General features: G+C 41.9%; 1 pseudogene; it reads left to right on the top strand.

The window, feature by feature from the left end:
• Nucleotides 1-14,993, top strand: part of LOC149185777 (histone-binding protein MSI1-like) — an 80,229-nt pseudogene that overhangs the window by 14,627 nt on the left and 50,609 nt on the right.

Here is a 14,993-nt window from a genome sequence, read left to right as displayed (position 1 = left end):
ATGTTGCTTGTCCTCAAGCAACTGAAGTGATGGATACTGCAAAATTTTCTCACTCTCCCAAGTGGCATCCTCATCCGGTAAATTCTTCCACCTCACCAAGAATTCCCAGACCGTCTGCTCCACAGCTGCCTCTCCTTGGTATCAATAATAGCCTCTGGCTGCAACACTAAATGCCCCTCATCATCCATGGGTGGCAGCTCATCTATCACTGTCACCTGCTGCCCCAATGCCTTCTTCAGGCATGATACATGAAAAACGTTATGAATCTTGTTGCCTTGGGGCAGCTCCAACTCATACGCAACCTATCCAATCCTGCGTATCACCCTGTATGGCCCATAAAAGCGGGGCTTGAGCTTCTCATCCCCCTTCTGCTTTAGTGACGACTGTCGGTATGGCTGTAATCGTAGGTAGACCAAGTCCCCTACCTCAAACTGTCTCTCCACCTGACCCCTGTCAGCATACAGCTTCTACTAGTTCTGCGCTGTAGCCATATTATCCTTGAGAGCTCGGAGAATATCCTGACTCTCTTGGATCCAAATCTTGGCTCTCGGAGTCTTGCTTGCACCAAACATCACGCCAGCAAAAGATAAAGGATGATATCCATACAAAGCATAGAATGGTGACATACCAATGGACATGTGATGTGTAGTGTTGCAGTAGTAGTCTCCCAGATGCAGCCACTTCAACCATGCTTGTTGCTGCCCACTGACATAGTTACGCAAGTAGCCCTGCAGCCACTTGTTAACTATCTCTGACTGCCCGTCCGTCTGTGGGTGATAACTGGTACTTGGTGTCAACTCCGTCCCCACCAATCAAAAAAGCGCCTGCCAAAACCCGCCCATGAAACAGCTGTCCCTGTCACTGGAGATGGTCTTAGGAAGACCATGTAGCTTGAAGACCCCTCTGAAGAACAGCTTGGCCACCTGCGCTGCTGTGTAGTGTGCGGATATGGTGAAAAAATGTGCGTACTTTTTCATTCGATCAACGACGACAAAGATACAATCCTTGCCCTGTACCATGGGCAACCCTATGATGAAGTCCATCGAAATACACTCCCATTTACCCTTCGAAATGGGAAGAGGCTACAATAATTCTGCGGGATGGCTCATCTCCCCCTTGTTCCTCTGGAAAATATCGCACTCCCGGATATGCTGGAGTACGGCCTCCTTGAGGCCCTTCCATGAGAACCTCTCTCTAATGGCCCTGTAGGTTTTGGTAAACCCCTGATGGCTGGCCAACGGTGAATCATGTGATGCCTGAAGTATCTTCTTCTTGAGCTGAGATCCCTCATTCAAGAAGATCCGGTCCCTGTAGTAGATGATCTCATCGACCACCCTGTACCTATCATCCGCCACCTGCCCATCCAAAACCTCACATGCAAATCTGTCCTTGGAGTACTCTACTAAGAGTCGAGCCCTCCAGTATGTGTCCAAGCTCATAAGAGACAACATGGTTGGTCTACGTGAAAGGGCATCTGCTACCACGTTGTTCTTACCCTTGACATACTCAATTTCAAAGTCATAGGCTTGTAGCTATTTCTACTCCAAAAAGAACCTGAGGCTGTTGTGATCAGTCCTCACCCTGAACCTGTTACCCACTAAATACTACCAGAATTTGGCCAATGCGTGCATAATGGCCAGCATCTCCTTGTCTTATATAGAATACAACCTCTCGTGCGGAAGGAGCTTCCGACTCTCAAAGGCTATAGGGTGATCTCCTTGCATCAACACTGCGCCAATCCCCTCTCCTGACGCATCATACTCCAAAACAAATGGCTGCGAAAAATTCGGCAATGCAAGTACTGGGCAGCTGCTCATAACCTCCTTGAGCCTGTCAAAGGCTCGCTGTGCTGTATCCGACCAACTAAATGCCCCCTTCCTCATCAGATCTGTAAGGGGGGCAGCAAGCTGTGAGAAAATCTTGACGAACTTCCGGTAGTAAGTACAAATGCCAATGAATCCCCGAAGTTCTGTCACGTTTCTCGGCTCCGGCCATTCTCTGATGGCCCTGATCTTCTCCTTGTGGACTCTGACTCCATCCACCCCTATGATGTGTCCCAAGTACAACATCTCTGTCAACCCAAACTCACACTTGGAGAGCTTGGCATAGAACTTCTACTCCTTCAAGATGCGCAACACTGTCTCAATGTGCTGGAGATGCTCCTCCCAAATCCTATTGTAAATGGGGATATCATCAAAGAATACCAACACAAACTTCCTCAAGTGACTGCGGAAGATGTGATTCATGCAGGACTGGAATGTAGCTAGGGCGTTGGTTAGCCCGAAGGGCATCATCAAAAACTCAAAGTGCCCATAGTGACACCTAAAGGCGGTCTTGGGATTGTCATGTTCCCTCACGCGAATCTGATGGTACCTAGATCTCAAATCAATCTTTGAGAAGAACCATGCTCCTCTCAACTCATCCATCAACTCATCGATCCTGGGTATGGGATACTTGTTCTTCAATGTCTTCTTGTTCAGGGCCTTGTAGTCAATGCACATCCTCAATGTGTCGTCCTTCTTCTTCACCAACACCACGGAAGAAGCAAAAGGACTCGTGCTCGGCCGAATGTGCCCAAGAGCCAGCAACTCCTGAATGGCCCGCTCAATCTCATCCTGATAGGCCTTGGTATGCCTATAGGGGGTAGTAATCACTACCTGTATGCCCTGCTCAAGCTCAATGGTGTTCTCAAACCCCCGATCCGATGGCTATCCTGGCGAAATCTCCCCAAACACTGTGGCATACTGGTCAAGGATGGACTGTATCTCCGGATGTATCATCTGCCCTGTAGTCCTAGCCTCTGATGCATGCAACTCCACTGCCCACTCTACGTCTCCCTTCCGGAAGACTACCTCCATCCGATGAGCCGAAACAGCCTGAGGTGGATATGTGTGCTGTCCCCGTATCTTCTCATGCCTCCCTATCTTCTCATCATCCCACTCCATCTCTAGGGTCTTCCAATCTGTCGTGACCTTCCCTAGAGTGATAAGCCACTGAACACCCAGTATCATGTTGGTGTCCGGAATATCTACCACGAAAAAGTGGTCAGTTAGTGTGTAGGTGCCCATCGTCACTGATAACTCTGGGACATAACGAGCACACACCATGGTCTAATCTCCTGGGACCAAAACTGAAAATCCATCAAAGCTCTCGGTCTGTATACCTCTCCACTCAACCATCTATGCATTGATGAAGTTGTGGGTTGCCCCACTGTCAACTGATACTCGCTAGCCACGTACTGTCCCCCGTGTTAGGTAAACTTGACTCAGGATAGAGTCAAAATTGACCATGTTAAACAGTGATGGTTTTGGGGCACATGGTATTGTGCACCCATAGTATTCTGCCTGTGGTATTATATGTAATGGAGCTTATAAAAGGCTGGAAGGACTTCATTGTAATGCAAGACCTGGAGGTGAGCGGTGAAGGCTCACCTGGTCGGATTGGCCAGGGTTTTGGCCAATGCTAATGAGATCTTATTAGGTTGGGTTTTTCCCTAGATTTGGGGTTTTCCCAGATAAACCTTTGTGTTTATGGTTGTTTCTGGTTATTTTTTATATTTATTCCTCTCAGTAATTATTTATGTTATACAGTAAATTTCTTCACAACTGGTATCAGAGACAGATATTGGCTTCAAAGGGATTCTTTGATGCCAGAGGTTTATAGTGCCTTATGAGATCAATGCAGCCTTTTTTCAGATCTGGGTTTGGAAAATAATGGTGGAACAATCGTACGCAAAAGAACCTCAAGGAGAATGTGCGAAAGATAGTGCCATAACTGCTAGGGATCGCAGTGCATTTATGATATTTACTGGTTTGGAACATGCTGACGAATTGTTCCATGTGGTGATTTAAAGAAGGTCATCGGAAGAAAATTATTCATGCGGCTTTGAAAATTGTTCATTTTATGCTATGTGAGGCCACCGGTGCTGGAATCTATGAGGTTCTCGTCGGACTCATAATTGGAGCGGTTTGATAGAAGTTTTTGAGCAAATCAAATTGAGAGAGGATGGATCAGAATCGCAGCAGCAATTAAAAAAAAGAAAAATTAAATTAATGAAGTCAAAATTATTGCATGTAAATGGGCATATTACTGTAAGACCTGGTAAGGCATGTGTACCTCTCAGTGATCACCGATAAATTCTGGGTTAGACCTAGGTGATAGGGGGGATGTCGGATTAACAATACCCCAGGTAAAAACTCTGAGGGGGGTAAGGGCTAGAGTGAGCGGGATTGTCTCACTTAGCAGGTTTGGCTAGAGTTAGTTAAGGAACCCCAAGTCAAGTTTAAGGGGGGAATTGTTAGGTAAACTTGACTCAGATTTCAGATTTCTCAGAGTTGGGAAAGAAAAGAAGAATGAAAAATTAGAGCTTGTGCATACAGATGTATGGGGACCTGCTCAGGTATCATCTCTCGGTTATGTTACTTTTATTGATGATTCAACTAGAAAAACTTGGATTTATTGTATTCAGAATAAATCTGATGTATTTGATACTTTCAAGAAATGGAAAGCTTTGGTTGAGATTGAGACAGGAAAGAAATTGAAGTGTCTTAGATCAAACAATGGAGGTGAATATTGCAGCAAAGAGTTTGATAGGTACGGTTCAGAGCATGGAATTCGCAGAGAAAAGACAGTTCCAAGAACACCACAAGAAAATGGTGTGTCAGAAAGGATGAACAGAACAATCATGGAGCGTGCAAGGTGCATGAGATTGCATGCAGGATTGCCTTTACAGTTTTGGGCAGATGCTGTAGATACTGTTGTTTATCTAATAAACAGAGGGCCTTCAAGTTCCTTGGATGGTGGTGTTCTGGAGGAAGCATGGACAGGTAAAAAGGTAACCTACTCTTTTTTAAAGCCTTTTGGTTGTGAGGCCTTTGTCCATATTGATAAAAAAAAAATCATATTACTATAAGACTTGGTAAGGCATGTGTACCTCTCGGTGATCACCGATAAAGTCTAGGTTAGACTTAGGTGATAGGGGGGATGTAGGGTTAACAATACCCTGGGTAAAAACTCTGAGGGGGGTAAGAGCTAGAGTGAGCGGGATTGTCTCACTTAGCAGGTTTGGCTGGAGTTAGTCAAGGAAACCCAAGTCAAGTTTAAGGGGGGAATTGTTAGGTAAACTTGACTCGGGATAGAGTCAAAATTGACTAGGTTAAACAGTGATGGTTTTGGGGCACATGGTGCACCCATAGCATTTTGCCTGTGCTATTATATGTAATGGAGCTTATAAAAGGCTGGAAGGACTTCATTGTAATGCAAGACCTGGAGGTGAGCAGTGAAGGCTCACCTGGTCAGACTGGCCAGGGTTTTGGCCAATGCTAATGAGATCTTATTAGGTTGGGGTTTTCCCCAGATTTGGGGTTTTCCCAGATAAACATTTGTGTTTATGTGTTTATGGTTGTTGCTGGTTATTTTTTATATTTATTCCTCTCAGTAATTATTTATGTTATGCAGTAAATTTCTTAACACCCCGTACGCGTAGCGTCAAATACTTGGGAACTCCTCGCAATGCTACAAGGGCCCCTTCGGTAAGTGCAAAAGCTGCACCACCTGTTGTTGGCGGTGGAGGTGGCAAAGGACCCTGCATGGCATGACTATGTCTTGCCTCCACCTCATCGTCCTCATCCTCTTCCCTGCTGCTCTCGGAGAAGACCTCAATAAAATGTGCTTTGCCAGCAACACATCTATGTCCCAGTGCCCACGGCTCCTGACAGGTAAAGCACAACCGCTTCTTCTTCAGCTCCCTCCTGGAATCATCATTAATTTGTGCTCGTCCTGGATTCCCCTTGGGAGGCAGAATCCTCACATCCTTCCCCTTAGGCTGGAAAGTCTGTCTCTAGGGGTAAGGTGTCCGGGTCCTGGGTAAGACATCCTGTAAGTCCCGGGTCCTGCTAATAGCATCCTGGAGTATGGCTGGTCTAGTGGATCAGATTAAACCCCAAAGTGGCTCTGCTAACACCTCAACATACATGTAGATCCTCCGTGCCACGGATAGATCTGGCACCATCACTAAAACCCTCAAGAAATCTGCAATGTAGGTCTCTGGGCTCCCGGTTTGTTTGAGCCTCGTCAGCTCCACAAAGTGTTGCTCTGGATCCCTCCGGTCAAACCTCTCTATCAATCTCCTGGTGAACTCGGCATATGTTGTCACTGTGGAGTGTCTGAGTCTAACCATCCCATGGAACCACCAATCCTGGGCCTCACCATCCGATGTAATGTCGCCACCTTGATGGCCTCTGTCTCCGACATCTGGTTAAGCTGGAAATATATGTCCAGCTTCTCCACCCAAGACTTTGCCGAAGTGTTTAATGAACCATTAAACGTGGGCAAGTGGAATCTACTAGCTGCGTGGTGGGTGTCACCATCATGATAATGCCAGTATCCTTTGTGATGGTCACGGGGTCTATTATCCTGCTGGAGCTGAACAAAGTCTCTGAATGAGAGAGCATCCCTGAACTCCTGCCTATAGGCTTGGTACTCTGCAAAATAATCGCCCATATGACTGGGCTCTGCCTCCTGCTGAGCTCCGACCCCCGTGTCTGCTCCTAAGAAAGTGGGCATAGTAGAGCGTGTAGGGGAATGTGAGGCCATCTGCGGAGTAGTATCATGCTGAGTGGAACCCTGCTCTAGCAAATGGTGGGATGTACCTGATCCCTCACCAACCTGGAAAACCCGTGGGTTCTCACGCTATCTAGCCTCCACAGCCGTGAATCTCTGCCCCATCACCTCAATTTGCCTCGACAGATCATGCACTGATTTGAGGAGCATGTTCGCAAATCTCTTCCCGTCCTCATCTTCCATCGGATCCTCCTGCTCTGCGTCCACCACAGGCTCCTCCTATTCTGTGTCCACTACCCGAACACAGTCTCCCTCTCCGTAGGTGTTCTCCAACCTACGCTCAATGTCTCTATATTTCCTACCTCTGTTACAGATGTAGAGCTTCTCCCTCGGTGTCATAGACTGCTAACGCCACAGGTTGAGCCAAATCTATGCTCTGATACCACTGTAATATCCCTTTTTAGGGATAACCCTCGAAAAGAGCAAACTCCAACTAGAAAAACACACAAGTGGTATAGAATTCGGGAAACTCAACATGATAAAAATAATAGCAGTGTAACAGACAATAATGTATACATAGAATATAAGCAGATACTCAAGAAATGCAGAGAGAAATGCTAAGCCATTTTATTATAATGAGTAAGGGACAGAGTACAAGAGGTGATCATAAAGATAGCACCTCGACTTGCACAAGGAAAGTGAAGAAATACACTCATAACGGTAAGGAAATGGCCCCTCTCTGAACTGTGTCCAAGCTACCGGAGAATTGTTGTGCTACTGTTATTGCTAGAATCAAATGAGGTTTTGGGGCTGCTCCCCTCCTCAGAAAATGCTGGAAATTTGGAATCAGCCTCTGCTCAATAAACCCAGAAAGCTTTTCTGAAATAGCTAACCCCCGAAAATCACCCCCTTGAGGATCTACGCTGTCCCTCAAGGCTCTGCGTTGCCACTGAAGTAAACCCACCAAGACTCTGCCTGAAACTCTGCAAAAATCCTCCAATATGCAATGGTTGATCCTTTGCTCAATCTCCCGGCTCAAATCCTCCACATAAACCCAATCTGGAACTCCTAACAGAAGGAACTGCGTCTTCCTCTCTCAAGACTGCACAGTCATCACAATGCCCAGCTCCTCCTCAATCTCCAAAATCGATCCTCCTGCAAAAGACTGATGAAACTACCTTGCCCGAGCAGGCACTTGAAGTACCCCGAGGCTAAGGGTGAGATCTCCGAACGGAGACACTCGATGCACTAAATAGTGTTGCAGACAGGCTAAACAGCCAGCATGCTCTAAGTCGAAGTGACTAGCTCAAATGTAACATAATCCAATGCCAAAATGAGGAGGCTCCTCTCTCCTTTATAGCATTGGCCCCTCTCAAAACCCTAGACCTCACCTCCTCTAACGTAGCCATCTCTTGCCACTTGCTCCTCTCCATCTGCGCAGTCCCTGCAAGTGTCTACGTGGGCCCCCTTCTCTACATGGTCCTATGGCCTCCTTGGCTCCCCTTTAAGTTACAACGTTGTGCTACTAGGGAGTGACTTTATTCTAAAAGTGAGTTGTATTCACCTTTTTATTTATAAATAACTATAGAAGGCAAAATTGAGCAAATTCGAATATTCCAATTAGCCATGGCTAATTAGGAATATTACATAATTTCTATACGAGGTTAAAACCTACAACAAGGTCAATGGAAAAAACTGTCAAATTATTTGATCTTCAGAAAGTCAGTTGTTCATTACAACATTTTCCAATCATATGATTCAAATCTTCCAAATTCAGTGGATTCCTTCGAATGAGAAAATATTGGATTTGATGCTGACAGAAGACTCATGGTTTGAGACCTTGCGAGAATTGATGAAACACCATAAGATGAGAAAGATGGGCCACCTGGGTTGCTTTTCATTCATGGAGGGCACACTGGAAAGATTTCAGATTTATTGTGGATTTCTAGTGTAGCAGATGGTGGAGATGCAGGGAAGAAAGAAAGCAATGTTTTGATACCGAGCCATATTTCCTACCAGACCTGTACAAGAATATTTGTGCGTAGACGTTTCCCTTTATGCACAGGAAGATACTTAGTGTAGGCCAAACTTATATGTGAGGTTACAAGAACTATGAGAACATGCCAGCAAAAAGAAATAAATGGAGGAAACGAGCTAGAGAGAAGATAAAGCAATTACAAGCATTACTTTTGTGGCATATCAAATGAATATCTAGTAAAGTCAATGGTAAATGATTTGTAGATGAAGAGAATGTGTGAAAGAATGTGTTTCTAACAAAAAATTTTAAGGAATACATGTGTTACCTTCTTAGGTCATATATTGAAGACAACACTTTTTGTAAAGCAAAGCACAAATGAATGAATGGACTATAACAAATTTTGAGCATGCTTACGATGCCCCAAAAATACTTAAGAGGCCACGAGTTTGCCTATTTGAAATCCAAATGAAACATATCGAACAATCAAGGAGAGTAACACAGAGATGACAGGTAGCGCAGGGATGGAAAAATTGACAGGAGATAATGGAGATGGAAGAGGCAGAGGTGTTAATTGTTAGGCCTGAGATTAATAGAGAGGTCATAAAATTACACAGATGTTAGTAGAACACATTGATGCCAGATAAGTGTGTTACATGTTAATATTCATTTACCAGATGCGCATTAGATTGAATACAATGCATAACTTATGATATATTGATGGAAAAGTATATAACACATTTACATACAGGTATAACCTTTCACATTTGACTAATGGTGCTTTATGAAATGTTATTCAAAACCTGATCTATGGCATAAGTTACAAAAAACCAATATGATATTGCTTACACTACGTGACAATTGACAATAAAAGAAATTCAAACTGTGGAAAATGATAAAGAATAATTCATTATGAACAACTAACACTGAATAGTGAAGCTTTGGCATTTTTTTAATAGATTACTCTTTACTCGAGGTCAAACTAGAATTTTGTTTGGAGAGGAATCCAATGAGAACAATTTTATTTCTCATGGAGTCGTAAACCCTATTGGGATATTGCTAAAGGTCAAAAGATTATTCATATTGCACTACAATAGATCGTGTTATCTTATATGCTTATCTTTGGCACACTTGGTGGATGATTCAATCTCATGTAAGCTTGTTCAAGGAAGAGCACTTAGTAGAATTTGCATCAATAACTATTCCTATTCAAATGATGTAAAGTTTAAAAAGATAGGTTGTAGTTTCAGTTCTTTTCCAGTGCCAATCGATTCAATTAGATGCCTGAAGAAATTTTGTTCTAAATCAAGGGAGCCACTAGTCACAACATTGGTTTTGAAAGATTGTGATCTTGGTGTAACTCTCATCTAAATAGATCCTTATCTTAGTAGATATGCAGGAACCATGTTTTGCTTTGAACATTGAGAAATTTTTATTCTAGACTACAGTGGTGAGGTTGACTTGCAACTTGAATACTATGAAAACTTTCTGAATGCGTGATTGGCTCAAGATAACAATGTTGCCACAATATACCATTCAGTCATTGACAAAGAACAGGGGGAGAAATGAATGGACATAGAAAGGGGCGCATATAAGCTAAAGGAAGCAAGTGCCAATGTTGGCAATTTTCTTATAGTCGCAACAGAGTTTTTGTATCACATGCAAAGGATTGTTTCAGCTTGGTGGATGATTTGTAAAAAAATCAAAGTTTGTCTAAAATACCAAGGTTCACTGCAATTGAAAATGTATGTTCAAATAAATGTTTTGAAGATGAATTGTTGATGTATAATCATTGAAGAGTCCATAGGGACAATAGTTATCTAGGGATCTAAAATTTCTTGTCAAGAGATCAAATGTTTCAAGCATTTTTTAGATTTTTGAGCCAACCAATACAGATGAGAAAACAAATGATATGATGTTAGTGTCATTACCATAAAGTATCAGAGGATTGTGTGAAAGAATATTGCAAGGTTTTTTTTAGATCAAAATATTGAAGCAACATTTTGGTACATATATAAATAAGGGTTCCTTGACATACAAAAAATCATACAAACAAGATGAAATGAAACCATATTGATGGGTAATAAATATGAACCATGAATTTAATAGTGGTCTATTATAATGTTGATGATGAACTTGATGAAAAATGGTTTGTAATTTGTGCAATGTAAGTTTTTTTTCATTGTGAACTACATCCCCTTGCCATTGATGTCAAAGGGGGGGTACGTAAAGGAAAGGAGAAGTGATTCTCAGGAAAAAAGGGGGAGGATCACAGTGTTACCATCAATGCCAAAGGGGGATATTGTATGCATTGATGGCAAAGGAGCAGTGAGATAAGTCTTTGATGTCATTGTTGTATGCACAAATGATGAGGTGTTGTGATTCTTGTTCTTATGCTTGCTTGACAGAAGCGTGGTCACCATATGTGTGTGAGGAGGTGCAACTAAGAATAGCTTGTGAGTAGCAAGGTAGAACAGAGGTATAGAGATGTTAATGTTGCATATATTTTCATGGAGATGTTTATGTTTCGTATATTGTTGAGTTGTTTTGTTGTCAGAGACGTTGGTCATGATGTAATGCAAGGCAAAGAAATGAAGAAGTTGTGATGCAAAGGGTGATGGAAAAGGAGCAACAAAGTAGGATGGCAAAGGGTGTCATTGATGGCATGTTTTTCTTGGAGCTCTTATTTTTCTTACATGTGTTGTGTAATTGGTTACATATCCTTGTTGGTTACTTAGGCTTGTTGGTTGTTGATGACAGAATGTTGTAGAGATTGTTATGTGCAAATATTTTTGTGATGCAAGGCAAAGGCAAAGGAAAAAGAAAAGGAAAAGACAAAGGCATGATACAAGCATGATAGGAACTATAATGCAATTCATTTACTTTTCAAATCAATTTATAACGTAGGTCATCTATTATCAATAGAGTGTTACCCTAGATTGTAATGTGGTACTCTTTCAAACAAACCGCATTACTATGAGTTTGTTTATGTTGCCTATTATAATTAATAAATATGGCTTGTGTTAATGCATATTTCAAATTCATCTTATGGATTTTAATATTAAAAGGTTGAAAGAGTGTTGAAATGGAAGAGACACCCTTGGAATGCAAAGACACGAGACTTATCATTTCAAATTCTTGTATGGAATACTAATAGCCAACAATGCTTGTTTGTAAAAGTGTGTAAGTTGGAGGGTTGCGATGCTAGAGAGTTAGAGAATATGATAATTGATTGAGTTATTGTTCATTAGTTACCTGGAACATATAAAGCATGAGTGAAGCAAATTTGACGCAGGGTTACCCCCGCTTACAGCCGCATACTCACACTTGTCCCAGGTATTTAACTCTCTAAGGAGTCAAAATCTTCAACCTCCAATGGTTAAGGCCCTATTCATCAGTTATTTTATATCAGAACTCAATCACCCCTCATAAACCTTAGTTTAAGCCTTATCCGTGCTTTAGGCTTTCATAGCATTGTTGCCGCATATATATAACAAACCCCTCCTTAGACCACGGTTAATGCGGACTTAACCACAAAACCCTCTATCGGTGCTTAACTCATTATAACCCCTTTATCCTTTATAATGGTGGACTTATATATGAAACTTCACATATTCGCGCTTAATCCTTTATAACTCATTTACAAAGGAAATATGCGTAAAACATACCTTTCCGCCTTGGTACGGCCTCTGCACAGTTCTCGAGGTTTCCCCTTTATCGTTGATCGCAATCGGGTATCGACTCCTCCGCGGGTTTTCGTTAACACTGGATCTATCGCATCTGATATGCGATAACGCACTATCGGATCTCAAATATTATTAACCGTGCCTCAATACTTTATCAAGTCCACCTTTTCCATATGCCTTATCGCATTTCTTCTGAACTCCGCATTACACAGGAAATACACAGAATGTTGCTCCAAAGCTCAAGGCTAGAACTCAAATGGAATTGAGTTTGCCTCTATAGGCTTTTGGGTACGCGTCTTTCAAACCTTTCCTTCAGCGCTCCATTGATCTTTGACCACATCCAATCGCTGATCAGTGCTTTATCGCTATCAGCTCATTGGCATTTCACATTCCACCAACCTTTGACCTCTGTCTAATGCGATTGCGATTAGATCGCGACCATTGATCGGTTTTCGATCCAACGGTCGATATCATTTCTCGATGCAAAGTTGCCCAACAGTCCTCTGTCGTTGATCTACACTTAGCATATCCAATGGTCTACCATGAATTTAGATAGACAACCGGCACGGGGGTTAACCGCCCGATAAAGCGATTTCCCCTCACTCCTCTGCTACTACGTGTCCTCCGATTAGTGGAATCGGAGCCAAACGGTAAAACCGCTTATGGCTTTCCTTCCGCCTGAAATCCACTTCTCTGCCTTTGAGAACTGCTCTTTGCCAATCCTCAGTGATTGTTTTGGACCACTGATCTATAAGATCTAACGGTTCCTGTGTATCACCTCTTTACTTCTCCACTCAGCCTTTTTCCTTTGTTTTACGCTATCTCTTCAGCGTTTCTCTATGGGTTTGGTTATTTCTTCAGGGTTTCACTCTTCTACTTCCTCTGAGCTTAACTCTGCGAACTCTTACTTCACTACCTCTATAGATCTTACTCTATTCCTTCAGCTGGATTCAAAGATCTCTTATGATTCCTCTAAATCATTCTCTCCTCCGCGTGTTCTGCAGAATTCTGCCTGCAACCCTGTTACAGAACCTACGAATTCATATGTAATTCATTCATAAAATACTCATTTCACACATTTACACAGCTAGGAATAAACCTTTGTATACATAAGTATAAACAAATGATTACATTCAAGACTCTGTGTCTCTCACAGGCCTGATCTTCAACTATCAGTGGCCTCCTCCTCTACTCTGCCCGTAGGCTTACATTTATACCAGAAAGCTCTGTTGAACTAATTCTGGTTCCCCTCCTAAATCTACTAAACTGACTCCTAAATCCTCTATGTCCACTTCTGACTTCATTTAATTCCTAAAAACTCTCTCTCGTTCCTTGAATCATGAAACTGCTTAAGAGTTATAATTGATTTATAACTCTTTTGTCTTTATTAACCACTCATGTTCTCATTTATTTGAGAGCATTTACAAAACATCTCACGTTATCTAATTAATTCCTATTCTATGCACTCAAAAGCCTAAATATTACATTAATTCATCACTTAGGAATCCAACTTCCTTAAAATACATGACCCCCTATGTCTACTTAATTACAATGATTTTCTCTTGGGTTGAATTCTCCTGCATCAGACTCCCAAAGTAGAAAATATTCATGATCTCCTGATCATGTGTCTTTTGATATTTGTCTTCCTGGATCCCATACTTTGTTTTGTAACTATCCAAATGTCTTGTTCCTTTGCTGTTGTTGTACTTCTGTTATCTTTTGTTCCATCTTCTTCTCTTTGTCAATCAGGTTCATGCTCTGATTGATCATTCTTCCTGTTGCTATCATTTTCCTCCCTATGGCCTGTTTCATCATCAGCTGCCACAATTCTTCAATTTCTTTTTCCAGCACATCTTTGGGCTGGTCCATACTCTGCCACTTACTTCTTCCTCTTTCTCTTTGCTTCAGGTTGTTGCTGCTGTCCACTAATTCTTCAAACTGTTGCTGGTTACTTCCACTTTGTAGCTGCTGGTTTACTTTTTCTTCTTCTTTTGCTCTTGTTCCAACTTTTGCTTTGCTTACTGCCTCCCTATCATCCTTACCCTCTTTCATGATTATTTATGTCTGCTCTGAATCATGACTTTCCAGCATTCTCTCTAGCAATTGAGCATCTCTGTTCCATGGATTAAATTCTTCCACAGAATCTTCTTCTTTCATCTTTATTTGGCTGCTCATCTGTGCCAAATTTCCTCTAGCATTTGCAACAAAACCTGCACTCACAAAACACTTGTTAAAATAAAAAACATAAGACTTCTATGCCTTATCTTCCTTTGGCAACAATTCAGTTTGCTGCTCTATTTCTTTCTCCTCTATCATCACATTAGTATGATGTGTTGAATTCTCAAAAGAACTCATGAGACTGTCAACTAGTCTCTCCTCCACATCATCTGCTCTAATGATGTCTTCCTGCTCTTGTCCACTGTAGTGAACTCCTTCCTTTGCAGTGTCAATTTGTTGAACGTTCATTATCATCTCCTTTTTCTTATGATTGTCATTCATGACAATTCTTTTGTCTTCCTTTTTCAGTAATCTATCTTGAACATATATTCTCTGTTTTTCCAACTCCCTTCTTTGAAAATCTAATTTTCTATATAACTCAATAATTTCAATTGGAGTAGGATTTGGAAATTTTACACAATTTTCCATACCTTCCTTTGTTATTGATAAATCATCAGATGTCCTTTTTCCCTTTGCTAAGTTTTTTGCATAGACTTCTTCTTCCTTAACATCTTTTAGTAGATGTCTTTCTCTTTTTCTAACTATCTCAACAG

The sequence above is a fragment of the Pinus tabuliformis genome, chromosome 3_1 (assembly GCF_031772625.1).
Source record: "Pinus tabuliformis cultivar Carrire ecotype Pingquan chromosome 3_1, CPIR1, whole genome shotgun sequence".
NCBI classification, from domain to species: domain Eukaryota; kingdom Viridiplantae; phylum Streptophyta; class Pinopsida; order Pinales; family Pinaceae; genus Pinus; species Pinus tabuliformis.
The sequence above is the reverse complement of the archived record's forward strand: the minus strand, read 5'-3'. Positions and strand labels throughout refer to the sequence as shown.